This window comes from Populus alba, chromosome 11, assembly GCF_005239225.2.
Source record: "Populus alba chromosome 11, ASM523922v2, whole genome shotgun sequence".
Classification (NCBI taxonomy): Eukaryota; Viridiplantae; Streptophyta; class Magnoliopsida; order Malpighiales; family Salicaceae; genus Populus; species Populus alba.
Window position 1 is genome coordinate 4592069 of NC_133294.1, and position 11449 is coordinate 4603517.

General features: G+C 31.7%; 1 long non-coding RNA gene and 1 other non-coding gene across 2 annotated transcripts; one reads left to right on the forward strand and one right to left on the reverse strand.

The window, feature by feature from the left end:
- Positions 1-388: 388 nt before the first annotated feature.
- On the reverse strand, positions 389-460 carry TRNAH-GUG (transfer RNA histidin (anticodon GUG)). The gene has a single exon. It is a non-coding gene; the product is annotated as a tRNA-His (tRNA).
- A 6308-nt stretch (positions 461-6768) lies between these two features.
- On the forward strand, positions 6769-8736 carry LOC118047598 (uncharacterized). Its single transcript, XR_004687335.2, has 3 exons — positions 6769-6879; positions 7798-7879; positions 8471-8736. It is a non-coding gene; the product is annotated as an uncharacterized lncRNA (long non-coding RNA).
- The last annotated feature ends 2713 nt before the right edge of the window (positions 8737-11449 follow it).

Genomic DNA, 11449 nt, shown 5'->3' on the forward strand with positions numbered 1-11449 from the left:
TACGTTTAAAGAAATTTAATAAATTTTAATTGAATATTGGCTACAAATTTGAATTAAAAAAAATATATATATTTTCCTATTCAATCACAACTTTAAGATTTAATCATTCTGGATCATTGTTCAAAGTACCATATTTACTAGATATATTTAAAGAAATTTTAATAAAATTTATTGAATATTGGCTACAAATTTGAATAAAAAAATAAAAAAAATAGATATTTTCGTATTCATTCAATCTTAACTTTTAGGACTTCATGATTCAGGATCAATTCTCAAAGTCAGTGGGTTCCAAAACTGTTTTAATATAAAAGGTCCCAATCCAAACTTAAAATTAGTTATTTGATAAAAAAAAAAATCCCCCTGGCAAAAAATATTAAAAAATTATACGTGTGGCTGCTGGGATTCGAGCCCAGGTCTCCACGGCCACAACGTGGAATTCTCACCACTAAACTACAGCCACTTTGTTGTGAAAGGCTTTTCAGATATAAGTAGATCAATATATTTCCGATACAAAATTATCAAATAAATTTAAATCACTAGATTTCGAATCTGCTTCACATAACTATGATTATTTGTGTATCCATCTGTAGCAACCTGAATCTTGAGTTTTGTGATGGCATTGCAGGAGTGATGTTATGAAATATTTCATTTATATTAAGTTTCAAAACATACATATCATAAAACATATATATATGCAACATTTTTCATGCAACATTTTGTAATCTTTCAAATATTTCAATTCATAATTTCAAATACTTATTATATTAAATAAAATTCAATATTTGAAACAAAAAATCTAGACTTTAAAGAAAACAACGTGACAATGGAGTGTATAAGATTTTAAATCACAAATAATAATAATAAAAAAACCTCGTGGAAGCAAGCAAGACATATTAACAAAAAAAAGTAGTAGGAACTTTCAATTAAAAGTCAACCTACTAATGAGAGCTAAGAACTTGAAAAAATATTGAAATGGAGGGGTGAGTTGGACCAACTTACTAAGGGAATAACATTTAATATATATTTTAGCAATTTATAAGTATAAGAACTAAAACAAATATATCTATACATAGACACACAAAACATTAAGCATAATAACATATAGTAATTAAATACATGTTAGAGATCAGACAAAGCCATTGACTTATATAAAAGATGAAACCCTTCTGTTCCAATAACATATGAGGTTTACAACCTTGATCACTATGGGAGGATTAATCAACACATGCTGGTGTCTTTTTTATTAGCTAAGTATACAAAATACTATGTGCACATAAATTAACTACTCTATGTTAATATGAAGTTACTCACAAGTTTGATATCAAAACATAATAGATATTCACACACACACACACACACACACACACACATATAAACAAATGTCATATCAAACAAAATTAAATTCAACAGAATGTGAATGTGAAATTTAAGAGCAGATAAGTACTTAGATAATAAAGCAACATATATAAATATTCAAGAATTGATTAATTGTATTCATCATATAATCAACATACCTATATTATTTATATTACATGCATATTAAAGATTATTCCACTCATCCAAAAAAAAAAAAAGACAAACGGATGTAGAACTGGAGAGTAGTGAAGATCGTTAGTAGGAATGTTAGTAAAACCTATAACGGATACGAAAAATACTAAAAAATGAATCAAATAAAAAATAACATAAAATGTAAATTGAACTAGTAATTTACTTAATCGATCCCAAATATAATCCAAACTATTTGAACCTAACATGCCTGATTAACCACTATTGTTAGGTCAACCAGTCAATTGAAATGTCCAAACAATTGATTGCCATCACAAGCCAACCGACCAATTTAAGCTAACTAGTTGATCGGAAGCATAAGCCAAATAGTCGATCGGTTAACACCAACTAATCGACTGGTTGATTGAGATTTTTAGAATCTTGATTTGTTGGTTTTCAAAAATTACATATTCCTTAAAATCAATTTATTCCTTTAAAATCATAGTTTCAGTTTTTAATCAATTTGTTTTAAGCCAAAATTAACACTCTAAACTTGAATTAAGATTCTTAAATCATTCCATCATCAAATCATAATAAAACCTTAAACTCTTCTTTAATCCTTTAGCCATCAATTTCTAATAATAATAAAAAAAGAAATCACTTGCTCGTTGCTTCAACCCTTCTTTAAACCCAAAAGCTTAAGTTTTAAAACTGAAATCTCTAGATCTTGGGATGGAAGTCACGATAAAGAAGGGAAAAAATAGAAGAGAGGTCAAGAAAATTCTTTTACAATCTTTTCTTTAAATAAAAAGGTTATTTGGGTTGAATTTTAAGCTGAATTTTTGAATTTGAGTTTGATGGGCCAAGAATATAAGTCTTACAAAAGGCTAAAGCTAATATAGTTAAATATTTCCTTTTTGAATAAAGGACAATAACAAATGATGTTAGACAAACATTGAAAATATGGAATTTAGTGCTTGCTTGATATTACAGTAGCTTCTAACTTTTTAAATTAATATTTTAAGGTGTTTTTTTCAATGATTTTGATGTGTTAATATAAAAAAATATAAAATTTTCAAAAAAAATATTTTAACATAGTTTTCAATTAAAAAAAATATATCATACACCACATTATTAAACTAAACATGCATCTAAAAAATAACATCAAGTGTTGTTTTGGACAACAATACAAAAAGCAAATGATAAGACTCTTGAGTACCTTATCAACAATGTTTTAACTAGAGTATCCTAGATGGAATCATTTATACTTTCTATCTCCTTGGCCAACTTGAATTTCTCATCATTTTTATGTCAACATAAAAAATCAATTATTATTTTTTTTTAAAAAAGAGTTTTTGCATGTATATTTTTCAAGTGCTAACACTTGATGATTAAAGTGAGATGATTATTAATCAGGGCATAACATGCTTGACTTAATTATTGGGATTGAGAGCTGAATACATAATTACGTGGGATCCAAGTATGAGACTTGAATGGACAAAAATCAACTTATCAAAAGCTTGTCTACGAATCATTAAATAAAGAAACCATTTCCTAACCATCCGAAAGGGATCCAGCCACTTGATTAACAAATCTTGATGATAAGATAAGCAAGGCAGACATTAATTCCCTTTCCTTTCATGCTTTCCCCCCCCCCTTCCATGGGATTATAATTAGTGGGTTTTTAAAATCATGATGATAAATGAGAGAGGGTTAACTCAATGATCATGTTAATGCTTTTGACAGGGCCTTGATATATAGTTTTACAGACAGGCAAAAAAAAAAAAAAACAATTTGATCTAATCAACTTAAATTGCGAACCGATGAAAACCAAATTCAACTTTTTAATTTTTTTTTAAAAAAACAACGTTGATGATTTTCTGAATCCATGCAATTCAACCCAAAACCTACATCACTAGTTAGATTAGGTTCCCCCAACAAGTCATTTAATTTCAACATGATGATCTACCTTTGATCTTGATGCATATGGACATTGAAAATGGATCCAAAATACAACAATTTTGTAAGTCTTAAACGAAACTTGCACCCCAAAACACCCCCCCGGCCCACAGTCAAGTCACAGAACTAGCATCCCCACCAGTTTGTGGTCGCTTCAATGCCAGCCAAAAAGGATGCATCTTTGATGGCTAGCTATTATGGCAAACTTGGTGGTTAACATATATGGCAAGCTCTCTTGCTAACTAGGCTCTTCAAATAATTTTTTATACTGAAATATATGTTAAATGATATTTTTTTTATTTTTTTTAAAATTATTTTTTAACATCAGCACATCAAAACATATAAATCATATTAAATTTTAACAAAAATAAAAATAAAAATAAAAATTTAAAAAACATAGTTTCAACCATGTTCTATTTGGTTCCTTCACCTTCGGTAGGGTATAATGATGTTTCGATCAGTTGCCTCAAGTTGTCAACAGTGACATTTAATCTCTCCACAATTACACGGAGTGGCAGCATAAACGCAACATGAAGACATGAACTTCCTAGAACAAATGCTGAGCAGGTAGTTTTCATGTGAAAGAGATGCATTGGCCGTGTTTGGGCTCCATGGCTCTTAATTTCAAACCTTTAAGAGCAAAACTTTCTTTCCATAAATGATATTATATGACTTGTATGATGTGTCAATTGGATTGTAATTAAATGCAGAAAGAAGATGCATCTCATGTCAGGAATTCAAACCCGCGTGACAATGGACAGATTACGGTTGTTGGTGAAGGACCACCACCGTTGTGCAGACTTCAACCAAATAAGGGTTAAGTTAAATTGTAGTATAACCTATGGTTTTGTGTCACTCAAAATGGACGATCCATTTCAAGCTCTAAAACTGAAAGAGATTTTATATGCACGAGTATGCAAGCTACAACAGGATAGGGAGATTAATGTCATCAAAACATTGTACAGTGTCCCAGTCAAAACTCAGATCATTTCTTCTTCACATGTTCAAGAATAAATATGAAGTTACAAAACAAAAATATGATGGCAAAAGAAGTTTTCTGTGATGAGGAAATTTATTGAAAAAAAACCGAGAGAGTTGATAATTGGTTTGCATATGTACTCCAGGAACTAATCGTTAGTAGCAGATGTAAAATTACAATGTGCATTGAAGGTTCTTTCGCAATTCCTCCAGACACTGGTATGTGATAATCCATGCCTTCTCTATTGTAAAATACCTCACCATCTTCCTTCTCAGAGAATACAAAATCCATCATGTATGCATCCAGTGGAACCTTGACTGCAAAAACACACAAAATTAAACCTTTCTTTTCCTGAACAAACCCACGACATCATTTGTAAATTACGTTGTTTCTCTTAGTCAGCAGGAAACAAAAGCAAGTGATATGTACTGACATGATATGCCATCACACTCTACACCTTTAAACTTGAACTCAATGGATGTCATCTGTGAGTTGTATGATGCTGCTCACAATTTCCATGACAAGAAAAACAAGAAAAATCCAGAGTGAGGAATAAACAAAAAAGATGATTCAAAAACAAAAATATGAATGCTATAATAACACATAAACTGATGATAAGCCACCATTTTAAGTGGAATAAAATTACTAAGTATATTAAGAATACAAAGAACTTGCTTGCACAAAAGACAGAATAGAAGCTAGAACTAAGAGCTTACCAGTGGCATTAACATGAGAGCCATTACCTGCAGGCAACATGTTCTGAGGTGGCAATGGACCCTTGCGGTGGGTCCAATGGTTGAATGAACATCTGAACTAAACTTCGGGGTTACCATTCAGAACGGTGTTAGCAGGATTATAGAAAACTGTCACGGTACTTCCAGCCTGAACATCTAGAGGCTCAGCATAAACTATATGCTTTTGTGACAGCAAAAACCTTTTCAAAGTTCTTTCCTGTGTTCCAGCTTTCATACGTGCTGTTTTCTCAGCCTGAGACAAGAGAAAGCATAGAGGCAGTAGGATTTAGCAGTCTTGAAATTCAGAAAATTACACTAAGACGATCAAGTTTTCATAAATTAAACAAAAAATAAATCTAAAGGAGGATGCATCAAAGACACCCCCTTTTCCTAAAAGGTACCAAAACAGATTGAAATTTCATTATAAACAGCAATTGCGAGTTTGTGACCATTAAGCTGAATAGACACTGTAAAAAGAAAAAAAAAGCACTATTACTAGATTAAAGAAGATCTATTTAAACATACCATTAGCAGACCACCAGGCAGCTTCCCTTGTATCAGAGCTGACAAACTGCTCAACAATGGACAATCCGTCCATCCAATTATAATGCTCCCCATGAATCCAAAGGTCATTAGCATGGGCTAGTGAACCTGAACTTTTGTTAAATATAACTTGACCATGTCCTCACCTTTGAACTCACTAGGTTCTATGTACCAAACATCATCAACAGACCTTGCAGTCTTTTTTCATCAAGCTCTTGCAACATTCCTCTCCTTTTTTTCAGTTTCTGCTCTTGCCTGTGCTCTATCAGCTTCACTAGCAGCCTTCTCTGCTTCTCTTTGCCTCTGCTCTTCTGCTAGTCTTTCCTTCTCAGCTTGCTCCATCGGAAGTTTCTCCAATTCCCGTTGTTTTTCCTTAAGCAAGAAATTATCATATCCAAATGCATCCATTCCACCTTCCATAAGAACACAAAGTCTATCTTATATGCTTCTTTTGGAACATGAACCTGACAAGACCACCAATCCCCATTAAGATGGGTCATTTCCCACCTCAAGGTAGTCATTTAATGCTCCCATAATCAAAACATCTGGCTCGCTACTCAGAGTTGAGAGACTACTATTAAGGAACACTTCTATGTCAGGTTTCACCACCTGTGGATAAACAAACAATCTGTTAACCTTAGAGACGTTCTCCTCAGCAAGCCCTCGATTTTTTGCTTACGCAAATTTTCTTCAGCAAGCCTCTCGATTTCTAGCTTACGCAAACTTTCTTCCGTTTCCAACTTTAATTTTATTTCTAAAGAATCATCTCCAGTCATTTTCTCATCAGTTGCGATGCTCTCGTCTTTTACAATGCCATCATTCTCTAAGTCATCAAATTGACTTCCCTCAACAACAATTTTATCCTGTGGCAGAGTCGCACCCTTACCAGCTCTACTGATACTTCCATTTTCGACCATTTGTGTAATGTTTTGAATTAATGAGATAGGAAAATACAATAAAGCCCTTAAAGGCTTAAAGTGTGGGTATAAATAAATAAGGGTATTGTAGTAATTGTATAACATAATAAATATAAATAGAAAAAAAAAAAAAAAAAAACAAAAGAGAGATCTGAATTAGAGAACAGAACCGTGAGAGAGAAGGGAGGAAAAGGAAGAAGAAGAGAAAAGAAGGAAAATAAGGGAAAAAAAGAAGAGATTTGGAGGAAATAAGTAAAAAAGGGTAAGATTTATGGTTTAATGTGTATAATATGTTTTAAGTAAGCTTTAATTTGATTTTGATGAATGTTAGGGTTTTGAGAATTTGTGTTTGATTTAAATTGATGAATTAATTTGAAGGTTATAAGGTTAATTGTTGTGGTTAATTGATGATTTAGTTGATTATGAAAGATTGTGATGATTTTGAGTTATAGAATTGTGTAAATGGTGAAATTTGAGTTAAAAATCAGGGGAGAACAGTAGGTTTCTGTTGAAATTCTGGATTTGGAGGTTGAAGATGACAAAAATTCAATTTGGTCCCTCAATTTGTGACAATTACAGTTTAGTCCCCGAACTTTGGAAAATTGCAAATTGGTCCCTGGAGCATATTCCGAGATTCTGAACAGAATATCATATGAATTATGAGCATAATTACTGTATAGATAAGAGAATTTAACACTTTCAATTTGGTCCTCCAATTTGACAAAAATTACAATTTGACCCTAAATATTTGGTAAAATTCCAGAATGGTCCCTGGAGCATAATGATACATCCTGGACAGAATTGAGGATTAATTAAGGTCATAATTTCAGTATATTCATGGATTTATGACAAATTTCAGTTTGGTCCTCCATTTGACAAAAGTTACAATTTGGCCCTAAAAATATGGAAAAATTCCAGATTAGTCCCTAGATGTAATACTAGCTTTTTCAGATTATTTTGATGAATAATTAAGGGTTATTTAGTGAATTATTACCAATTTTATTAGTTGTTTTTATTATGGATTAGATTTCGGGAAAACCGTTAGATTTTGGATTTTTGAGAAAAATTAACTATTTAGTTCAAAAACATATAGGGTTACGATATACACTCTTAGTTAAGTGTATTAAATAGATTAAATGTTCTTTTGAGTCATTTTTGAATATGTCTCATTTGTATTCAGATAATCCTGATATTCTACCGGCAGGATGTTAGTAGGATTTCCTTCGGTTTCAGCTTGTGAGTGTTGTTTGCTTTTGAGTCAGGTGAGTGGATAATTTTCCATATGAATGAGAAATAGTATAAATATTTGATTTATTAATATGAATTGAATCATGCTTCTTGATAATATATATGTTGATTATTATCCTTGTTATGATAAAGCATGATCAATTATTGAATTTGAATTCTTGATATGAACCAACATATATTTTGAATTGACTTCTGAATTGATAACTCCTCATTTGATTGATGTAATGAGTTGAGCTTTGAGATATGAATATGTTTGTTTGATTACGATTATGAACCTATGGTATGTCAGTCAGAATGCCCATGCTAACAGGTAGTGTTAGTCTTTGTGCACATCGTATTTGAACCCTAGTTGGTCGGGGGAGTCACCAACCTGTGTGGACTGATCATCTCACAGTACGGAGCCTCATGCTCATTGCATTTTGATTTTCTGACGAGCTTTACCATATAATCTTCTTGTTATGGCCTATTTGAGAAACCTTCCAATAAGAACCTAAAGCCATAATTGTATATATATTCTCATTGCTGTATTACCTCGTGTGTGTATATTGAACGTTATCTACTCACTGAGTTGTTGAACTCACCCTCTCATTATTTATCCTTTTCAGGCTTATAGCTTGATAGCAGGTCACTTTTGTTGAATCTTTCGAACCTGCTTTTTGGTTGTAATTTGTACCTTCCTTTTATGTCAAGTTAGTGCTCCAAAACTATGAATATATATGAACTCTTGTATTAAGACAATCGAATTATATTATAAAGTTAGTTTTGTTGTTACTGCTGCGTTGAACAACTCTGATTGAGTTTTGAAGGATAAGTTTGTATATAAGTTTGGGTTCGCATAGGTACGGAACCTTGGAAGGGAACCTTGCCTATGTGCCGGTCATGGATCCGGGATTCGGTCGTGACAATTTTGATTAACGCTTAAGAGTGACTTCTTTATGCTTCAATAATACTTTATCTACTATCTTTTCTTCATTAAATTTCTTCTCCTCAGGAAGTTCAATGTCTAGTCTATCATCCTTATCAACTTCTATTTCCAGTGTTCGCTTGTTAGCCTCTGCAGTTTCACTAGATTTTGGGTAATCGAACCCTCCTTTTCTCCTTTGTTTTTTAAGTCTCTCTTCTTGGTGCTTGATCATACTGGTGCTCTCGGCATGAATCCCTTTGGGGAAGAACCTCTAGGCCTTGCAGTTGACATTTTTCTCCGTCTCCTCCTAGAAAAAATCTGCATATGAATGCAGTTCAAATTCAAAACTATATTCAAAACTGATCAATGAGAATTTAAATCCCAAAACCTAATATCATATCATATTTTCCTTATCCTATAAATAAAATTAAAAAACAACAACTACCCTGCAGCAGAAGTAATTTGAAATGAAATCCCGCTTGCTGGAAACTCCTTGATCCATGGCTAAAACCATTCACAACAGAGTAAAAAACATTCAGTGTCCAATAGACTCATATCAATACAATTTACTTGCTTTCATCTGCTTAGAATGAATCAAGTCTCAGTCACAAATTCAAAATTATAATTACTGTCACCAAGCAACAGAAAAAGGCCATTGAGATCCCAATAACCAAAAAACAACATTTCAATCAGCAACAGAACAAGAAAAAAAAAATCATAATCACACAATCAAACCAATAAACAACAACCTTTAAAAACTTACATCAACCATCATTAAACATGAACACCAGAACCAAAAAGCTCACATTTTTCAGTTCAGAGTCAGCAAACCAATAACAATTCAATCAAAACAAAAAACATAACATACTCACCAACACAAAAAACAGCAAGAATTAAATGAACCCATGAATCATTTTAGAGCAACGAGGACACATACACTTGAAAGCTGTCCACTTCTAAAATGAGGGAAAGACCCACCAAGAAAAGTTTTAATCTTTAAACCATTTCTTTTATTAAAAACATGCCTTCTACAACTTGCAAAGTCACTTCCATGGCTTTCTATTTTTGAAACAAAACAGAATGTTTTTGTGTGAGCAAAACCCACTTCAAAGTTTCAATATTTCACTCCAAAATGAAGTTATAATGGTTAATCCATTGATCAAGACTCAATATTTTCTACTCTATTAATAAAATCATGCATATTCTTATGACCATTTAAAATTTTGAAGAGGAAAAACATACTCTAATAAATAGTACTTCAAACGTCCTAGAATCTCAGCCGTAAGTGTGAAGAATTTCACTCTACATTTAAAATATTGATCTAAAATGTGGGTTATATTTAGATCGTTGATCGATGGGAATTTTTGGGTCAATGGTAGATTGATTGTGGAGATGGTTTATTGTGGGGTAGCATGTGGCGAAGTAGTGATAGAGATAATTTAGAAATTTTTTGGGAAAAGCTCCTTGAAAGGGATGTAGGCTTATGAGATGCTGTTAGTGTACGATAGAAAAGGCCTAGATCGCTTCGAAACAAGAATTGACTCATCAAATCTTTTAAGTGATAGTTCAGTGATACAAGCTTGGGATCAAAAAAATTGTTTTTTTTTGTGGTTTTGGGTTCAAAATCTAAGTTTTTTATATGATATTTACTGGAGGCTTATATATCGTTCACTTTAGGATTCGTGGGATTAGTTGAGGTGCGCGTAAACTGGTCCAGACACCCACGTTAATAAAAAAAAAATAAAATTGACTCATCAAATGGAGACATGACATGCCATGTTAGCAGCTAGTTTTATGACTCAGGTGAGTCAGAGACCAGACTATGATTTTGTGGTTTGTCAATGAGAAAAGAAAAGGAAGGTCTCGACTAGCGTTGAAAATGGGATTTCTCTTGTAGTTTATTTTATGAGCACATAAAAATATAAAATAATAAATTTAAATTCAAAGATAAAAATTTTAAACTAAATGAATTAAAGAAATCCAACAATACTACCGTTCTAAATGTTCTTGATCTTGAATAATTAATTAAGTACTTGTTGTTATGTTATTGCTATATATAGCAGGTGTTGTTTCAACAAATTTTACAACATAAAACAAGTGTAACTACACAGTATGGCCAGTAATTTTGATGTAGGTGATAGCTTGAAAGATACCAAACAAAACATTTATTTAGTGAAAATGACTGCAGAATCCTAAATTCACAATATATTATTATGAAATAAAATATAATGATATCTGCTTCCTAAAAAGGTTCATAAACTCTTTAAATAAATTAAAAAACTTATTTCTACTAAAAAAACAAAATCATAATCCGGAAAAATAAAGAAAAAAATACATAAAATCTAAAAATAAAACAATAAATCTAAAACAAATCAAGGAAAATTATCAAATTTAGCTCAAGCATGATTTTTCAAGCCTAATTCAAGAGATCTGGAAGTCATATGAATAACTTAGTTCTTTATTTATGGAATTAGGCTTTAAAAACTGTTATAAAAATTTAAATTCGATGCAATAATTAAATTTATGATTATGACAGATTTTAGGAATTAAGATAATCTGATGTAACCAAACATGTTTTTAGGTTTTAATTTATCCTGATAATCTATAAAAATATATGTGAGACCATTTAAATAGTCTATTTATAAAAAAATCTCCATTTGAATGACTAAAACCTTTCAGA